Genomic DNA, 6,020 nt, shown 5'->3' with positions numbered 1-6,020 from the left:
AGCAGTGTAAGAAAATAATGACGTGTATTTTCAAGGTTAATAGGATAGATATATATTAATCAGAATAGAGATAGTGAGAACATTTAAAAATTAGTATGGCTCCGCTGATTGGAGTATTGCCCATACAATGAAAGGTCACAGGTTGGATTCCTGATTAGGGCACATACCTAGGTTGTGGGTTCAATCCCTGGTCAGGACATGCTCTGGAGGCAACCGATCAATGTTTCCCTCTCACACTGATGTTTCTCTCTCTCTCTCTCTCCCTCTCCCTCTCCCTCCCTCTTTCTGTAAAACCAATAAAAGCATGTCCTTGGTTGAGAATTTAAAAAATAAATACACAAACAACAATTAGTATGGAGACTTCAAAGGTTTGAAGTGGTGAGTGCCTAGAGTAGATTGGTAAAAATGGAAACATGAAAGACAGTCAAAATCTTTAGGTAATTTCTATGTAAAAGGAAGAGTCAAGAGAAAGAACTTTGGGACTAGAAGGAGCAGAGGAAAAAAGTAATCAGCAGAGACTCGTGGTCCTACTGTGAACAGGGGTTGGGAAGAAGCAGCTGGTTATGTGGCTTTGGTGGCGGGTGGGGGTGAGAGAGGACCTGGGGCTGAGGGGAGGAAATACAGATGTGCACCTTTTAGGTACAGGTGTTTCAGACAAAAATCAAAAGACTGGGAGTTTGGGTACGAGATGAAAATATCGTTATCACTTTAGAGGCTAAAGTCTAGTTTAAGGCTAAGAAGTAGGAAAGTTCTCGAAGGGATTAGGTATGGAGAGAAAATGAAACAGAACCTTGTGGGAAACTCACAGTTAGGGAGCAGGAGGAAAAGAAGCCGTAAGAGACTTGAACACAAAACAAAACAAAACAAAACAAAAGGAATAATCGTAAGCAGTGGCATTGTACCAAAGGGTGCACACTGATCTTCGGGTGGAGAGATACCCAGAAGGCTCTGTGACATTCTCAGAAATGCCGCACCACGGGATACAGAATGTGATCCAGGGTCTAGGACATCTCAACAATGGATCTAGTATCAAAACATGTCCAGGACTTCTTGCCTCTACTACCATAAGTAACAAATTCCAAAATTTCAATGTCACAAAAGATCTAAAGTGACATCCAGAATCACCATCAGTCATGGAGCTTGATAACTGTCTGCACGAAAGAGGGGCCACATGTTAAACCCCACAAGCTCAGGGGAGGCCTACGTGGTGGGCCTTGCAGACTCAGACACCAAAAGTAACCACGCAGGATGGTCTGAGCATACCTAACGGCCGGTCATGGTGGGCAGTCACATCCTAGGCCTGTAGCTTCCTTGACAGAAGTCAACCTTAACTTTAAGTGAGCTTGTCTACTGTCTTTTTGCATGTAAAATAACATATCCTTGGAAGGTCTCCTTTTCCAGACCCCTCAAGGCACTCCCACAGCAGCAGAGCACAGACCACAGAACCCCTCATTGTTATCTTATTCCCCCAAAACCATCTCTATGTACAATAAATATTAATTGTTAACTATCCTATACTCACCAAAGTAAAATACTGTACGTGTCGCTATCGTTTACTCTTCATCCACTCTCAGAGATTCCCCAGCTTTGCTTTCTCCCACCTCCCAAATCTACTACCAATGAATTCTCACGTATAAAATAAGCAGCAAAACTACCATTCTCTGGAGCATTTTCTCAATCTGTTGAGATTTCGCTTCCTGGCAATTGTCAGTTTAAATTCATAAAAGTTCTCAACAGGTTTGGACATTTCTTAAGTCGACCTGTGTCACAAACCAATTGATTACAACTGTAAGCAATACTTATGTCAAACAACCGGTTACAAGATCGTTTTAGATCAAGTGACAGACTGATAACCACCGAAATACTTAGCTTTATAGTAAGCCAGCTTTTCTATAGTCAAACTTAGTATGCGTTTTTATATTTGGTATGCTCTCATGGGATTCCACTTAAAGCTGGAACAGAAAGTTTAGCCAACTTAACCTGTATTTTATTATTATAGTATTCCCTCCCCCCCCCCTTTTAAAGGTAACATATTGAGGGTGCTGGCCCACTTTTGGCACTAACAGCTACAAGCAACCGATCCTAATGGTTTTAAGTTTGAGCGTTTGGCAGGACTGTATGATAAACTGATACTTTTCCTTCTGGGTGTTTTCCCTTGCTGACCTAGATTTCTTTTTTTTTTAACCCTCTATTGCTCTCTTGGAAAAATCTACATTTTGACAAACGTTTCTAGTTCTAGCCACTGTCTAATTCATCCAGGGGGGAAAAAGGCAAAAAGTTTTTGAACATTTCAATTTGGCAAGATTGTCTCTGTGAAGCTGTTAGCAACAAGATTGCAAACACACATTCAGACACATGTAGCCCCGACATGCTCTGCTTTCAACACCAACACACAACCACAGAGGTTGCCCTCACTGCCACAGTCCCACCTCCCTCCATCACACCTGAAATGCAGAGGCTATTGACAGGAAAATCATCTCAGGAAAAAATAGGAGCTTCTGAATTTTAGCAAAAGAAAAGCATGCATATTTCAAGAGGGCAGGACAAGGTAGGTGACTATAGCAGGAAGATCAGACTATAGGGAGAGAAAGGAGACAAGGACGTGGGGTGGAGATATGGAAAAGAGGAACGAATATCACAAAAAATTATTTCAGCCACGTAGGATTTTTATCTAAGCCAGGTCTATGGCCAAAGGATGAGAGAAAATATCATTTTCTTGCCACACTAAAAGGAACTAAAGAAGAAAAATATGACTAAGAAAGAAATTAAAATTATTGCTGGCTAGAGAAACCTAGCTACCAGTCCGAAGTTTTTGAGACAATGGATCCCAAGTTCCAAATGCATCCGGTCAATCTCTCAGTGCAGTAAACAAGACAGACACAGTCCCAGGTCCCACATCCAATGGGAAAATAACTAAAGACAGGTAAACAAGCCGCTAAGATGACACATTGTGATCGGTGCTATGACAAAAACAAAGTGTGGAACCAGAAAACAGGTGAGAGTGCGCAGAGTGAATAAGGCAGCTTAAGTCTGGGAAGAGGCAGCATGGACCCCAAATCCAAGAGCAGCAGAAACCGTCCACAAAGGGAACCGGCCCTGAGGCAAGAAAAGCCTTAACTCGTCCAGGCACCTTTGAGACCAGTATGGCTGGGCAGGCGTAAACCGGATGGAAGAGTTACTGTGGTGATCACTTTCCAACATATACGTATATGATATCAGCATGCTGCACACCGGAAACCAGCATCATGTTAATATAATGTCATATAATTGTGTCGTACTTTAATATACGTCATTCATCAAATGTTATATGTTAATAATATCTCAATTAACCCCCCCCCCCAAATAAAAGAGTGGAATACAATGACGTTTGAAAAGCCAGATAGTGCAGAGGGTTATGGTCCACAGCCAGGAGTTTCCATCCTGATGTTACGGAAAGCCGTCAAGGGGCTTATGAAGAAACCTGTCATTCTGTAGCACAGTCTACTTGTTAACTGAGGATATGTTTTCATAAATCATAATAATAAAAGTGAATGTTTTAAAGTAAAACATTCCCACCCCCTGGATAACACTGATCACAGGCCTACCTACAGCTATTGCAACCTCTCCACTTCTAATCAGCACAGCCTCCTCCTCTGCTATAACCGTTCACAGCACTTATCACACTCTAAACTTTTTTTGGTTGTTGTCACTGGTGGTGGTGATGGTGTTTTGGTCTTTCCCCACCAGGGCTGTAAGCCCTTGGACTGCAGGGGCCATATCTGTCTTAACTTTTTTTTCCTCCAAGATCTCATAGCATACCTAACGTTAAGTAGGCCATTAGTTCTCATTTGTGGAACAATGAGCAAATGTGATTCATCTAGTATTTAATGATCACTTAGTGGTTCTACATCTAGACCTTGAGGAAACAGAAAGATTGAGATATGCCATCCATGCCCAACCAGCTGAGTTATAACGTGCTGTGAACAAACTCCTGTGGGAGCCCAGAGGACGGGGCCCAGATGGTCTAACAGTAAGTCTCCTTTGGGCAGGCATGAGTATTTTTATGTGAAAAGTCCAACAAAGGGCCCTGGCCGGTGTGCTCAGTGGTTAGAGCGCCAGTCCCTGCACTGAAGGGTGGTGGGTTCGATTTCTGGTCAAGGACACACGTATCTGGGTTGCAGGTTCCTTCCCGCCCAGGGCTGGGGGTGCATGTGAGGCAACCGATTGACGTATTTCTCTCCTATCAGTGTTTTCTCTCTATCGCTCTCTCTCTCCCTCCTTCCTTTCCACTCTCTCAAAAATCAATGGGAAAAAACCAACAAAGGTACAAAAATATAATGTGAGATATGTAATGAATACCTTCACTAAAATGACACACCATTTGTGGCCCTTAAATCTACGATGCTTACAGCTGTGCTCACAGCAACGGAGGATAATGGCATGCAGCCGACCTTATTCCCGTGCTCAGCACCGGGGAACATCTGACACGCACCACACGAGAAAAGAATCTCCACTGCTCAGCAGAGCATACGGTAAGCTTACACAATACCCAACCTGCAGTGGGAGAGTCCAGAACTCCCTGCTCCCATGCCTAAGTGTGCCAAGTTCTGAGCTGCACTGATTCAGCAATATGTTTACTAGTACAACCTTTCACAGATACTGGGGACTACCCAGCTCTTTCCAACCTTTACGGCACTCCTAAAGGGAAATTCTCATGGCCAACACAATTTGGGAGGCAGAGCAGATTAAAAAACCAAGAGAGAGAGAGAGAGAGACAGAGAGAGAAAGACAGAGAGAGAGAGAGAGAGAGCCAACAAGATCAGTGGATATCATTCAGCATTCTTTAACAAGTGATACACAAAACAAGCTAGCAAAAACAAAAGCCTTTTCAGTAGACTTGGAAGCAGAAACAGTACTGTGTGATACAATTTAGATCTACTGTTTTGCTGAAGTGAAATCTTGCATTCCTTAAAACCAGAAAACAACTTCCTCCGAGAAGGGGGGACAGGAGGGGAAGCAACAGCCCAGCATTTTATAGATTTTCCTATTCCCTTAAAAACCGCAGCACAGCATGGCCCTCACCAAGAGCATCACCAGCACTTCAGCCAGCTTGAAGGAGCCCACTGCTGCCGAGAAAACACATGGCCGATGCAATAAAATGTAATGGGGGTTGTAAAAAAGTTTAGAGTTACATATCAAACACTTAATGGTGTTTATAATGTAAACTTTAAGGGAGATTGGTTGTGGGCGAGGAAGGAGAATACATTTCTAAAACGATCCTTGTAAATATTCAGTAATAATCTATTAAGTGGACGACACAAAAAGACGCCTCTGTCGGAGCAGGTTCATACAAGAGGCAGATTTATCGAACTTACTTCTCACCCGGAAGGATCGCACAGACCAGCTGCACAGGGGGCTGTGGCTCATGTTTCTCAGCACAAACCACAAGTGCAGCAAAAGGCTTTAGCTAGAACCTACCTCTCTGGAGTTTATGTGAACGGCATAAAATGCTGGCAATGTCCTCACCACAGCCTGACCGGTGCGGTCAGTCCATTCCATACACTCACTCAACACCTTCCTGCTCGTTTTAGAGCAGAAACGGAACAGTTTCTGTTCACAGCCGGGATGAGACGCGAATCGTGGTTGAAAGGTAACTAGGACTTTGTCTGCCGCCTTCATAGGCATTCACTCATGAACTGTGACTTCAAGCAAAAGGATACGTTCGATCCCAAAGATGCAAAGGGGCCAACACGCCACGCCCCGAAGGGGAGAAGAGTGAAGGCGGCTACCTGGAAAGATCCCATTCACCCAGCGCCCCGGGGAAGCCAGGAGAACCAGCAACCCTCCCGCCGAGCCCAGCGCCCCAGCAGCCCCGGCGGGCGACCTCGGGGCCGGTCGCTGCTGCCCTCGGACGCTCCTCCAGAAGTTGCCGACCCAGAAGCGTGGCCCATCCACGAAGCACCGGTGTCACGTTCCAAAGGGAAAGCGGCCCCGCCCGGCTCAGGGCGCATCGCGGTTCGGTGTGGACCCAACAGGCAAGG

The sequence above is a fragment of the Myotis davidii genome, unplaced genomic scaffold (genome assembly GCF_000327345.1).
Source record: "Myotis davidii unplaced genomic scaffold, ASM32734v1 scaffold217, whole genome shotgun sequence".
Taxonomy (NCBI): Eukaryota; Metazoa; Chordata; class Mammalia; order Chiroptera; family Vespertilionidae; genus Myotis; species Myotis davidii.
Note: the sequence above shows the minus strand (reverse complement) of the source record.